Here is a 15,157-nt window from a genome sequence, read left to right as displayed (position 1 = left end):
GTGTTGTCACATGAAAAGATAGAATAAAATATTTACAAAAATTTGAGGGTGTACTCACTTTTGTGAGATACTGTACAGTATTTTTTTTGCATGTTAACTAAATGCCTGTTTATTTATTACTTCTCGCAGAGATCACATCCCTGCCCCTAACAAGGCCTCCATTTGCTTTCTCCAGAAGGATGGTATCACATTTGTTCAGGCATCCTCCGTTTACTTCCTGGACTGAGATCCTGGTTCAGAGATGTCACTGTCATGTCAGTCCTGGTGCCTGAAATATAAATAGTTGCTGTATATTGTGACAGTTTAGAAACACTTTTGTACAGGCCTACTGGTAACTCGGCCTTATAGAAGATCTGCTGTAAGACCTGATCTAAAGACCTGCGTCTGGAGAGAGAATCCGTAAGACACAATCACTGTGCAATCCTACTAAATAGGAAAGCAGAGCCTGCTTTTTAATGTGCATATATGGCTGCCTCAATAAACATAGGGATTTAAAAACCCTACACAGCAATAATATCAAAAGAATACACGCAGGATCTTGTACTTCTGAGGCTAGCTGCCAGTTGGCTGGTCAGGGTTAGCGAGGTTGCATTAGCATGTTTATGATCCTACTTTAAAGCCGTGTATTGTATAGCAGACAAAGTTTCATGGTTTCTTGCATTGAAGGCATTAATATGGACATGTAAAAAAAAGATGAGATAAATGTTTGTTTTGTTGCTTTGCATTTATCCTTTTATTTGATATGAATACAGTGTTTTAATCCTGCGTTACTCACCACGCGCTTTCTGACAGCCCCATTGCCTAAGAGGCTGACTTTTGGCGTCTTTTCTGCCTGCTTAAAATTCTGACATATCGCCAGCAGATTTTTTTACGGGCGTCCATTTTAGACAGATTTGGAATGGCTTATAAAGTGCGTCCCTAATCAGTACTTTTACTACTGCAGTATGTTCATTAGTGCTAATTCCAATTGCAATAGCATTTTCTTTAGTTTAATGTGTTTTATATTCCTTCATTGTTACCTCAAGTCATTTAATTTTATTGCATACCAAATCTGATTTCAAAGGGAACTATCTAAAAGAGCTGTACAGTCCCATTTTCAAGGCAGGTAATGAAATTCTGACACATAAAGAAACACTGCAGTAAAAAATAAACTGATTCCTAGGGTTGTAATAAGCACAGCCTACCTTACCATATGGCTACTTTACCTTGATGTCTCAGATTTTCATTCTAATGCCGGGTACACACGAGCGGACTTTTCGGCCGGACTGGTCCGACGGTCTATCCGACAGACTTTGGGCGGACTTCCAATGGACTTTCCGAACAAACGGACTTGCCTACACACGATCAGACCAAAGTCTGACAGATTTGTACGTGATGACATACGACCGGACTAAAATAAGGAAGTTGATAGCCAGTAGCCAATAGCTGCCCTAGCGTCGGTTTTCGTCCGTCGGACTAGCATACAGATGAGCGGACTTTTCGATAGGAACTGGGTCCGGCGGAGTTCCGACGTAAAGATTTGAAACATTTCCAAATCTAATGTCCATCAGATTTTTGACCGAAAAAGTCCACTGTAGGTCCAATGAAGCCCACACACGGTCTAATTGCCCACCGGACTCGGTCCGTTGGACCAGTCCGGTCGAAAAGTCCGCTCGTGTGTACGCGGCATAAGAGTCTACAGGTATTGGAATAGTCCGCCGGGTTTAAAGGGAAGGCCAATTTGAGTTACTATTCCAGCGTTTACCTTAAGAAGACACCGATACCTGCCTATTCATGTATATTCTCCAGCAAGTTATACTCACCAATATGCCTCCCCGAGTCCACCATGGGTAAGCTCTGGTTGAGAATGGGTCGAGTCTGAAATGCGTCATCTAGCTAGTAGACATGGAGCTCTTTTTCACAACTATGAGCACGCTGCCATCTGACTTCATTAGGCTTGTCCTTTGCATCAAGACCCTCTGTAGTTTAGGAGGACTTTGAATGATCTCTGGCTATGGCAGGACTACTTACGAGTGCAAACAGTCCTGATAATAGGGTTTACATTTTATTTTGACCCACTTGGATGGCAAAAACAGTTACATCCAAATAATTTTTGTTGATTTTGGTTCAGCGTTTATTTCAATCTTACTCATGAACTTATAATTAAACTCAAATTATTGGGATCAAGTCCAATCCTTTGTAATTGGGTGTTAGATTTCCTTAACAATAAGCAGCAGATGGTAACAATTGGCAAATACAATATAACATTTGACAAACAAATTTCGAGCCGGCAGCTTTTTAACGAAGAGGAGGCATGCTATGTCTCTTCTACAATAAAACAAACTTACCTGCCTGTTTATAATCATATATTGAATGTTTTGGATGAATGACTTTCATACATATGCAGGTCAACCCCGCTGGCCAATCAAGTAGAGGGAGCCCGGGGAGCAGTGGCGGCCTGTCCATACAAGGTGCAGGGTCGCCATCCCCCTAATCAATGCGCCTGGCACCCAATCTACATGCAGGGCACCGAATGCATAAATTCCAATGTTTTTTGTTTTTTTTGGAAGCACGTGATTAGAGCATGAGGCTCTAATTGGCTTCAAAAAAGGGTGGGCTCGGGGCGAAGACCCAGTTGTGTAACAGTAGCGAATTAATACTATTGTCTTTCTGATTCTCCTCCCGGCCAATCAGGAAGCGGGGCTCAGACCCGCCACCTGATTGGCAGAGAGGAGAAGCGATCCTATTGGTCGCCGAGGAGGAGTAGGGAGGAGACCTGGAGAAACCGAGTAGGAGAGGAAACACATGGTGAAGCCGCTGCCCGGAGGAAGCACTGCCTGTGACCTAGATGGGGGGGTGGATGTGACTCGACCGATAGGGGGATGGGGGATCTCAATGGGTGGATTGTTTTCTGTCAAAAAAAAAAAATACCACTAGCCGCCACTCAGTCAGCAGCCAGCAAGGGATCCAGCGGTCACATTGTTAAAGCAGAGTATTCTGTGGAGGTTAGTTTTGCTTTAAGGGCTTGTTCACAGCGACCACATGCTAAAATATGTGTGGGATAGTGTCCACTGTGTACAGATGGTGCTGTGTGCTGTTGCAACATAAGGAATTTTTTATTTTTTTCTTGTACTTTATTAAACTGCCACAAAGTTACATTTTGTTCTGCGGCGTGGTGACATGTAGCGCATGCTCATTTTTACACATCACATACCACTGCATGTATAGTGTGAACAGGGCACATCAGTTGATTTCTGTGTGGGCGTTGCACCTATATTGATCAATGCTAGGGCTTTTTAAACTTTTCAGTATGAGGGCCATCTTGTATATGTTAAAAACATTTGTTGGCCCGAAAAAAGTCCCCCTTACATCAGGGTCCTTGTTAGAGTCCTCTTTACATCTGAGTCCCTATCAGAGTCCTTTTTATATCTTACAAGTTTTCATTCCCCTGGGACTTTAAATGGAGCACATGACATCAAAGTAGTAAAAATCAATACACATGATTACAAATTTATTAGTCCAGTTATAAACAGATCTGATAACAACGAAATACATATATAATACTGAAGAGCTGATGAGTAGCAGAAATACAATATCCACATGGCTAGATTGCAATACATTCATTCATAGCCTAAATTGAAATGTGGTGTCCAAATGTATAACACATGATTATAACAGAGCTGCATCCAAGAACTTAACACGTTTCGTGGAAAAACGTCCACTTCTTCAGGAGTAAATGCAGGGTGCATGTAAAACAAACAAAGTTGGACATGGTGATGCTGAGGATAGGAAGCTCCTGGGGACATCTATCCTGGGAACTGTGACAGTGTAACCCATGGGGACCAAAGGCACTGATAGAGGGCAGGCGGACTTCAAGAAACAGAGGTCCAAGAGATTTATCGCAATCCTATACCCCAGGAGGTGAAATTCAGAGTGTGGCCACACATGTATCCTTTTTATATCACTCATGTGAAGGTCCCCATTAGTTTTCCCCTTTTACATCAGGGTCCCCATTAGAGTTCCCCTTTAAGTCAGGGAACCCATCCAAGTCCCTCCTTACATCCGAGTTTCCTCCTTATATCAGGGTCCCTATCAGAGTCCTCCTTACATCAAAGTCCCTCCTTACATCAGGGTCACCACCAGACTTAATGTAACATCAAAGTCCCTTACATTAGCATCTCCATCAGAGTTCCTCCTTACAGAGTCTGGATGCGCGTTGGTGGAGTTGAAGCGGAGACCACAGGCAGCCTCTGTTGACCTTACTCCTCAATCTGTGCAAGAAGACATGCCACGAGCTGCAAGCTGGAAAAAACCCTGTAGAGGGCTGGATGTAGCCCTCAGATCATAGTTTGGAGACCCCCTGATCTATGCAGATCAAGGAAGCTCAGATGATATGGTCTGTACCAGCCCTTATGCACATTTCTGTGTCATTTCACTGTGATCACCAACTAGCAGTTCTTAGATAAGCTTTATTACTGTCAGCTTGGTGTGATTGCAAAGAATTGATCACAGCTAGTATTTAGTGTACATGAATATATACTGTAGAATAACTTATATAATTACAATAGTAGATATATGTCCTCATGTAGAGACTAAAACCCTATTAGGATGCAGATCAGTGGACTGTCATCTTTTTCCGAAGGAGAAGGTGGTTGGATAACAGGACTGTTCCTGGAAGATGATACAGCATTAAAGATTCATTACATTGTATTTGATGAAAATTATTAGCAATAATAAAAAGAGAAGCTCTACTTCTTTAGGGGATAGCTAATCTGCCACACCGTTACCGAGGCTGTAGCTGCTACAGGAAGGCTTACATTTATGTTGTAATAAGGTGCTTTAATTTTATAGTAGGATTTGTAAGAGTGATCATTCACAGAGAAACGACAGGAATACAGTCAGGAGTAGCCGGGATTACAGGCAGCCATTTTTTAACGTCGCCGTTCACAGTGTGTGAGGCTTGCAGGAGCTCAGGTAAGAAGCTACAATGCAATAATATATAGAGATTGGATCAGATGATACTTGCAGCACTTAAAGTGTATCTAAACCCAAAAACGAAAATGTGATATATTGAAGTATATTATCTCTTAGATGTCGTGGCTGCATTAGCTTTATTTTTTTTCCCTTTATTTTCACCTAGTGATCCGACCAGTAGGTCTGATGTTTTTCAACTTCCTTAATTTAATTTAAGTTAATTTTAATTTGTAAGTCAGTTATGTAAAGTCCATCTAAATCTGCCAGTGCATCTAACACCACCATCCCCCTAGACTGACAATGCTGATGACCAAGGGTGTCTCAATTGCTCCTCCATCATTGCATGTCTCTTCTGTAATAAAAAGCCTGCCTGTTTGCAGTTTTTTTTACTTTTGGTTCTGCTTTAACCACGTGGTGCCCGCTCTATAGCCGAAAGATGGCTACAGCGGGGACTTAAAATGTAGGCGTGGCCCCCGCGGCATGCAGCTGGCACACTCTGTGATCGCCGAGTCCTTGGGACTCGGCTGATCACTGATCAAGGTAAATGCACAATGGGCCCTTTACCAAGTGATCAGCTGTCCGCCAATGACAGCTGATCGTGGAAGTAAACAGAAGCCGGTTATAAGCTTTTTTTTTCTTCATGCTGTCAGCATGAAGAAAAGAAGAAAGCCATTAACCGGCTTCTGTTAGAGGGACCTCGTTCTCCTTAGTGCTCACCAGTGTTGCTAAGCAGTGCCCACCAGTGCCATATATCAGTCCCCATCAGTACTGCTAATCAGTGCCCACCAGTGCCACTTATCAGTGCCCATCAGTGCTGCTAATCAGTGCCCATCACTGCCTCATCATCAGTGTCACTGATGCCTATCAGTGCCACCTACCAGTGCATATCAGTGGCCATCAGTTCTGCCTATCAGTGCCCATAAGTGCCATCTATATGTGCTGCCTATCAGTGCCCATCGGTGCCGCCTATCAGTGCCCATCAGTGCCACCAGCCTCATCGGTGCCTCCTGATCAGTGTCCACCAGTGCCACCTCATCAGTGCCCAGCAGTACCACCTATTAGTGCTGCCTCATTAGTGCCCATCAGTGCAACCTATCAGTTCAGCCAATCAGTGTCCATCAGTGAAGGAGAAAAATTACCTGTTTGCTAAATTTTATATCAAAATATGAAAAATGTTTTAGTTTTTTTTTTTCAATTTTCAGTCTTTTTTTGTTTGTTTAGCAAAAAATAAAAAAAACAGCGATGATTAAATACTACCAAAAGAAAGCTCTATTTGTGTAAAAAAAATGATAAAAATGTCATATGGGTACAGTGTTGCATGACCGCGCAATTGTCGTTCAAAGTGTGAGAGCGCTGAAAGCTGAAAATTGGCCTGGGCAGGAAGGGGGTATAAGTGCCCAGTAGGCAAGTGGTTAATATAGTGTTTATTCTGAAAACTTGAAATTATAGTTCAGCTAGATTTAAAATATAGGATCACCTACTGCCAATAAACCAAACCCATGCCTTGCCCTTTGAAGTAGGCAAGGTACATAGGCGTGCGCACAGGGTGTGCCAGGTGTGCCTGGGCACAACCTAATCGCCTTGTGTGGTGCATATTCCCCCCTGTTTAGACCACTGATATTTCATCCAAAAAAAAAATGTTACAAAATAAAATAATTTTAAAAGAATAAAAATACAACTACTGACACTGTCCACTGCCCTACTGACACCATCAGTACATATACACATGCATATGTATTTGAGCTTTGGGGTGCACACCCTAATGCAATAGGTTGCGCACACCTATGGCAAGGTATATCCCTCTAGGTAAGGCTTTATTAAAAGTGAACCTTTTACTTTGTCCTCCATGAGCAAAGCAAATTCTCCCATTTTCGCTGAAATTTTCCATGGCAAGTTGGCAATTAAGATGCTTATTCTTGTTCACCACTAATTTGCAGTATGGCTCCAAAGCCTGATCTGCAAACATTTTGGCAGGTAAAACATTTTACATGTGTATTTCCACTCTGGTTGGTGTTCTGCTTTAAAGCAATACAAATATTTTGTTTGTGAAATGGAATGTTCAATTGCCAAATTCCGTTACAAACAGCAGCCTTTCAAGTCAGTGAACATATGAAACCAGGAGCAATGGAGACATGGAAGAAGTGACCTAATTTCCATTCATGTCCCAAAGCTATTCACTCAGCCTCTCGGAGCTGTTATATTGTACGTTCGGAGCTGTTGTATAGTGCATATATTTACTCAGATTTGAGCCAAGGGACCGTGTAACAACGTTTTCCTGGTAGACCGTCATCTATGCGTCCTGCAGGAGCTCTGTGCGAGCGAACATCTGTGCGCATGAGAACATGTAGAATAAGAACATACTATTACTGTTCTATGGCTCTTTGCATTGTTCCAATGTTAATGTCTTGATTACGTCCAAAGGCATCCTAAGCTGGACACCGCGACTAATTCACTCACCAAAACGTAGAGTCAGAAGTGGCCCTTGGGGGCCCTAATTGCAGGATACACCCACTGAACTCAGATGCAGTCTTCAGCGATGACAACTTGAACATCTGGTATCAGTTTTAATATACAGCCTCTGTCACTTAGTTTAGTAACTGGATTACCCTAATTGTCATCTGGATTTTATTAATCAGACATTTGTAACACCATTACTTCATGTTAGAAGTTCAATAAGTAGTAAAAATTGACCTTTCAGTAACGTTAGAGTATAAGTCTGAATGAATACATTCCAGACATGTTACAACAAACAACAACAGTACCATTTGCTGATTAGGAAGCCACCCTTTAACATCCTTCAAGAAAATGTGGCTACAACTCTATCTACCTTCAGACTTCCACCGCTCCTTGCTAAGTTCATGTTTTTTTGGTTTTTTTTTGTAAATTCTTTTTATTGAGTTTGCATTAAAAAAAAACAAAGTTACATAATACAGCCTTCTGGGCATACCCCAGCTGAGGTAACAACCAATAAAACGATCCTATACATTATAGTTATCTATAGAACTTCTACTACTCGTGTCATTGAGATTGAGAGGACAGGGGGAGGATAGTGTGTCATGAATTTCAGGTGACCACATCGGGAAGAGCTGCTGAGGATGGAGATAACACCCTTAGGAGAACCTTCAGATAATGGCAAAACTGCTACAAGACTTTTAGCTGAGGTAGACAATCTTTGGGAACAATGCCTATTGTGTTGCAATCGTGATGTCTGATTCTAACCATACGCGGCTAAGGGCATGTTTAAACAGGGCCACTGATAAGGCAGTATGGCCAGTACTGCCCCCATCGGTTCAAAAGGGGGGCCCTGCATCTGCTGAGCAGGAGGGCCGGCTGTACTGTATTATTTCAGACACTGATCCCCTTCTCTCTCCTCCTGCAGTGCTACCAGCTTCTCTTCCTCTCCCTCCCTTCAGCTGTACTGCAGGGGGATTGGTTCTAGCACATGAGCCTCTTCCATCTGCTGTCCAGGCCCCACTGTGTGCCCCTTTCCCCCCACAGTGCTGCCGGCTTCCCTCCTCTCCCGCTGGCATCTGCTGTGGGAACACAGGGGGATGTTTCAGGATGGAGAACGGGGGAAGGGGCTGGTAAATATGTAATTTATTGGCCCCTTCCTTTCCTGAATGAACACAGTGAGCAATTGGTACCAATCACTCCTGTGTCCATTTATCACTGAAGCACAGTAAACTGTGTTACTATGATTGCTTGTGAATGAGCAGAAAGCTTCAGAGCACTTCCTATTCATTCATCTATGCAGCTGAGGCTGCAGAAAAAGTGACCGATAAATCTATGTTCTCAATCACTTTCTGCTGGGGGAAGGGGGAGGTAGGCTGTATAGGGTCCTGTGATTTCTAACAGTAAAATTCCAGGCTAAAACTATCTAATAATAAAACTGTTCCCTCCCCCTTCCTAACATCTATACCAGTAGTGGCGAACCTTGGCACCCCAGATGTTTTGGAACTACATTTGCCATGATGCTCATGCAGTGTAGTTGAGCATCATGGGAATCAATGTCAAGGTTCATCAAGGTTCGCCATCACTGAACTCAGGGCTGTCTTTAAGGCAGGGCAAAAGGGTTCAGCTGCCCTGGGCCCTGTCATTGTTGTGGGGCCCAAAGCAGCTGCCTCATACTTGCCAACTATCCTGGTTTAAATTCCCTCGTCCCTCAAGGTTTTAGTCCCATGCTGTGTCCCAATATCTCAGTGTGAAGTACTGCTACTAATGCTGCCCAGCTTTGCCCTATTGTTGTGTACAGATGACTCACCTGCAGACCCTGTGTTTACATGTAAATTACCAGCATTCATATGTAAAAAGCGGAGGCATTCATATGAAAATAGCGTCCGTCGGCAGCATTGATATGTATATCATGCCCCCCTGAGGTCATATCCACAGTAATCTCTAGCAACCAATCAACAAGCAGAAATCATGTGCTGTAACCTCTAGCAACTAATCAGTGAGCCGTAATGTGTGCTGTAACCTCTAGCAACCAGTCAGTGAGCGGTAAAGATACACTGTAACCTCTGACAACCAATCGCAATAGCTGCCTGATCTGATTCAGTAAACTGATTTTGTGTCTAGGTGCTATTTATTGTATGTCTCGGAGCAGGTGGAGAGTGAAACTGCATGGGGGGGGGGGCCCAAGAAAAGTTTTGCCGGGGGTCCAATCAATATTAAAGACGGCCCTGACTGACCTATACTAACTACCCTGCAGAAGAAAGATGCTTATACTCACCTATTCTCAGGGTGCTCCTGTCCGTGCATGTGATCTCCTCTGTGTCAGCCAGTGCCAGCTACAGGGAGGAGAAGAGAGCGGATGCGGAATGCCTGACTGGTGACATCACCCATAGGATTACTATGGGTCATCCAGTGTCAGCGCTCCCTCCTCTCCCCTGAAACTGCTACTAGATGGTACAGGGGAGCCCACATGACCAGACCGGAGCGGCCTGGCCTGAAAATAGGTATGTGCATCTTTGTTCTACAGCAAGGGTGGACAATTCATTTTCCCAAGGGGCCACATGAGAAACTGGGACTGTTAAGGAAGGCCAAACTTATGTCAATAAAAATCCTTTTTGAGAAAAAAAAAAGGAAGGCCAAACTTAATTCTGCTTAATATTACATGAAAATATAGAAAACAAACACTTGGTGTTAGGAACAATAGGTACAATTGCTCATGAAATAGGTCTCTTTCAGACGCGCAGTCAGAGAATGGTAAAAATGGGCAGCTGAGCCACCGCTTGTCAAACTCGCCCATTGAGTTCATTGAGCAGGCTGACCGGCTCAGAGGGGCATGCTCACAGTGGAGGCATCACAGGCCGGACAGGGAAAGTCAAATGGCCTGGTGTTACCCTGGGGCCGCAAGTTTCCTTGGTCTGTTCAACAGGATAGTTAGTATACAGTAAGTGTTGGAAGGAGGGTGGGAGCAGTTTTAAGATTAGATAATTCTAGCCTGGAATTCTATTTTAAGACTCCTTTCACACTAAGGCATTTTTCAGGCACTTTTGGGCTAAAAATAGTGCATGTAAAGCGCCTGAAAAACACCTCCCCTGCAGTCCCAGTGTGAGAGCCTGAGTGCTTTCACACTGGGGCGATGCGCAGGCAGAACGTTAAAAAAAGTCCAGCAAGCAGCATCTTTGGGGCGGTGGAGGAGCGGTGGAGGAGCGGTGTATACACCGCTCCTCCACCGCACCTGCCCTTAGAAATGAATGGGCACCGCTGCACCTGCAAAGCGCTTCGGCATCGGCGCTACTTGGATGCATTTAACCCTTTATTCGGCCACTAGCAGGGGGTTAAAAGCGACACCTCTAGTGGCTGAATAGCGCCGCTAAGACTACGGTAAAGCGTCGCTAAAACTAGCGGCGTTTTACCGTCAACGCCTGCCCCAGTGTGAAAGCAGCCTAAGTAATACTAATAGTAGGAGCATGGACATTGGAAGTGCTATTTTTAATGTGTTTGTCTAAAAATATACTTTGTTGCAATTGATCTGTTCTCATTTACAATGTATTATGGTAACATTTCATTCCTATGCTCTTTTGACACAGATTCTACAACAGAAGCATAGTAACTTTTAAAGGAAATGTAATAGTCTATGGACAAGCTGCGCTGACGTGCAAGAGGAAAACATCTGTTGGGTAAAGTCTGATTTATATTTTATATATATTTTTTTTAATTCAGAGCTGGATGGTTACTGGAATGTAAGTTACTGAAATGATTTCCTTCAGGCAAAACACCCAGAAACCACTCTAAAGACTTTCAAAACAAATCTACTTTGGCATCATTCACATTTATATCAGCTAGGATTAATTCAAACTTTTATTTAACCCTATTATACGTTAACCCTATTTTTATTTCTAATTTGTATCAGCTATGCTTATCTAAAACTAAAGTCTATATATGGTGTGTGTATTTATATATGCACGCACGCACGCACGCACGCACGCACGCACGCACGCACGCACGCACTATATTGTCAAAAGTATTGGGACACCTGCCTTGACTTGCACATGAACATTAATGGCATCCCAGTCTTAGTCCATAGGGTTCAATATTGAGTTGGCCCACCCTTTGCAGCTATAACAGCTTCAACTCTTCTGGGAAGACTGTCCACAAGGTTTAGGAGTATGTCAATCGGAATGTTTGACCATTCTTCCAGAAGCACATTGTAAGGTCAGGCACTGATGTTGGAAAGAAGGCCTGGCTTGCAGTCTCTGCTCTAATTCATCCAAAAGGTGTTCTATCAGGTTGAGGTCAGGACTCTGTGCAGGCCAGTCAAGTTCTCCCAACCCAAACTTGCTCATCCATATCTTTATGGACCTTGCTTTGCGCACTGGTGCGCAGTCATGTTGGAACAGGTAGGGACCATCCTCAAACTGTTCCCACAAAGTTGGGAGCATGAAATTGTCCAACATGTCTTCGTATGCTGATGTCTTAAGAGTTTCCTTCACTGGAACTGAGGAGCCAAGCCCAACTTCTGAAAAATAACCTGACACCATAATGATTTGGACCAGTGCACAAAGCAAGGTCCAAAGACATAGATGAACAAGTTTGGGGTGGAGGAACTTGACTGGCCTGCACAGATTCCTGACCTCAACCCGATAGAACACCTTTGGTATGAATTAGAGCGGAGACTGTGAGCCAGGCCTTCTCGTCCACATCAGTGCCTGACCTCACAAATGCGCTTCTGGAAGAATGGTCAAACATTCCCATAGACACACTCCTAAACCTTGTGGACAGCCTTCCCCGAAGAGTTGAAGCTGTTAGAACTGCAAAGGGTGGGCCAACTCAATATTGAACCCTACGGACTAAGACTGGGATGCCAAAGTTCATGTGCATGTGTTTGGCAATATAGTGTATATTTATGTATGGTATATATATATATATATATATATATATATATATATATATATATATATATATTTATATATTTATATATTTATTTAATTTTTTTTTTTTTTTTTGGGAAAACAATGTACACTGTTTATGAATTGAATATCAATATGCCTCACAAGATGTCCAATGTTAAATTTATTATCCATAAAGGTTTCTCCTGTGTTCCACTCTAGTCTTGTTTTACTTTGTTACTATAACTTTAATTTTTCCGACATGGCTAGGCATTACCCCCTGTCATTCTGTCGTCTCATGCCTTAGTGGACATTAACGACAATTGGGCAGATTTGCCCAAAGCATAGGCAAGGCAGTTTGGGCCTCTTGAGAATGTCAGATTGATGAAATGCGTTGGGATGAGCAGGAAGTGATGTCATCCCGGACAGTACTCTCGGAAGTGATGTATATACACCCAGAAACCCAGAAATCAGGTCCGAATAGGAGAACCACTCACATGGGTGGCCTGTGGAGCAGGTATTCTATAGAATACAGTACTGCTGTAACCTTTGTGCAGGGAAAAGCACTAAATTATGTGAGTAGGCATTACTCGTGTTTTTATTGGTGTTTTAATAAAAGTGATAAAAAGTTTTACACTGTAGAGGCTTTCCTTTTTTCCTCCATGGTTACTTCTAATATTTATAGAGACATACTGGGTAGAAGAGAGGAGATAATTCTGGCTTGGGAGGTCCTGGAAGGTGGAATCGCGTGTGGCAATGTAAGCGCATAATAACTTAGTGTACCTTATAGAGGTGGTCCTGGCAATCTGGTGAGTTCTCTGGTGTGGAGGTGCAGGATCACGCCTGGGATTCCCAGATGGATTAATATATGTTTTGGAGAAAATATGCACAGCCCTGAGCACTTTTTTTGGATATTACTTGAAATTCTATTGCATGGGCAGTATAGAGCAGCATGGACACTTTTAAGATATTTTGTTTTGTTTTACTTGATATGAGATTTATTTGATTTTTGATATAAGCACGTATTAGCTCTATATAAGTGGTCATTTACATTATTTTGCCTTATGTCCTATAGCTTCAGTTGTGTCGGTGTGTGCGCTGAGAAAACACCAGGACAGGTCACATTTTTTAATCAGCATGCTGCAACATGCTGCAGCACATTGCATAGAGTTGAATGAAATGTCATGTCAAAAAAGTAAACAGCATAGGGCATAACGCGCACCCACAGTATGAATGGCTAAGGGAGCTTTCTTTTCACAGTGGAATAATAGCTGTTGGAGTTTGCCAAATTCAGCAAAAGTCAGACCAAAGTGAAACTAAATCAGGGAGTGGCACAAAATAGGCATTTTGGCAGTTTCATTTGATCACGTTTATCCTTGTTTTTGGGAAGCATAAGAAACAAGAGATGACCATATGCATGAATGGCATTCTGTCATTGGAATACTGTTGGCATCACTGATGGAAATTGTGTCATTAGCAGTATGACTACTGATGGGTGTGACAATGTTTGCTATATGCTGGGGTATTTCCGATGAATATTTGTAGCATGTTTATAATGATGGGCAGTAATGTGTGCTGGTTATGATTCATGGCAATACTGATAGTGGACTTATGCTTTAAAACAATTTGTGGCATATTATCAGGAATGGCTATAGAGGTTTTGTGATTTTCTGACTCATTTACATAGCATATTGCAGCCGACATATTCTTGCTAACAGTGTTTGTTGAAATAGACAACAGTAGTACTTAATAGTATAGAAATATGATTAACTTTTTTACTTAGGGGTATAGTAATAAAGCAGTGAATGTGACATTTGCAGTCCCTCAGGTGTATCTACTTTGTACGTAACCAAATCCACAATAACATAGCTATATGAAACAATTGAACACAGTTCAGTGGGCACAACATTCCAAACATGACACGATCTGCATGGAGTGTGCATGTTCTCCCTGTGCTTGTGTGGGTTGCCTCCAGGTACCCTGGTTAATTGGCTTCTGTCTAGATTGGCCCTAGTATGTGTGAATGTGAGATAGGGTCTTTAGATTGTAAGCTTCTTGAGGGCAGGGACTGATGTGAATGTTCAATATATGTAAAGCTTTGCATAAAAATGTTGGCACTATATAAATGCTAATAAAAATAATAATGATAGTATGTACCACAATATCATATAAGTTTAGTACCACGGTGGAGAATTTGGCTAAAGCATGCTTGTGTAATGAATATAAGCTGGCATACACCAAGGCAAAGAGCATCTGACCATGCAGAAGGAAGCAAATGCTGTTAGGCTTGCACTGACATGGAAACAGGTATTGTAAGCTTTATGTATTTAAACAGATCTCCAGGATAAGCACTTTTCTCTAAATACGTGTGTATTCTTCCTTGAATCTTGGTGTGCTTTGTGTATTTCATAAAGATGTGTGCAGTAATTTATTGTGAAACTTTACCTCTGTGCAGGGGCTTCCTATGATAAAGACCGGTCATTGCTGCTCTCTCTCCTTGTGCAGGGTGACTGGTCTTTTCTCTGCCCCCTCCTGTAGTTTTTTGTAGGTAACCTGTAGGGGACAGGACCTGCTCGGTTTCTCCCACAGCTCTACTCTCTGCATAGGCTTTGTACAGCACAGTGAGTTCAACTTTAAGGCAGACACATAAAAAGCCAAAGGTCCATCAGCATGTATGCTGTCATCAACTTATAAAAAAATAAAAGCTCCAAAGTAATATTTTACTTTGGCCCCTTGTTCTTTAGATTTTATGGGCACTGGATTCCCTAAACCAGTGGTCTTTAAACTATGTAGTGAACAAGGCCCACAAGACCGAAATGCATTTACATCTGCTGTCTGTGTCTTTTATGGAGAATCAATACATTTTTAAG

The 15,157-nt window shown here is 42.5% G+C and overlaps 1 protein-coding gene across 1 annotated transcript in view; it reads left to right on the top strand.

Moving 5' to 3' along the window:
• Positions 1–15,157, top strand: part of KLHL29 (kelch like family member 29) — a 1,311,461-nt gene that overhangs the window by 374,184 nt on the left and 922,120 nt on the right. The window contains exon 4 of the mRNA XM_073625329.1: positions 10,989–11,078. The gene's annotated coding sequence lies outside the window, so the exon portion shown is untranslated. The remainder of the gene's footprint in view (positions 1–10,988; positions 11,079–15,157) is intronic.

The sequence above is a fragment of the Aquarana catesbeiana genome, linkage group LG04 (assembly GCF_042186555.1).
Source record: "Aquarana catesbeiana isolate 2022-GZ linkage group LG04, ASM4218655v1, whole genome shotgun sequence".
Classification (NCBI taxonomy): Eukaryota; Metazoa; Chordata; class Amphibia; order Anura; family Ranidae; genus Aquarana; species Aquarana catesbeiana.
This window is presented reverse-complemented; position numbering and strand designations above follow the sequence as displayed.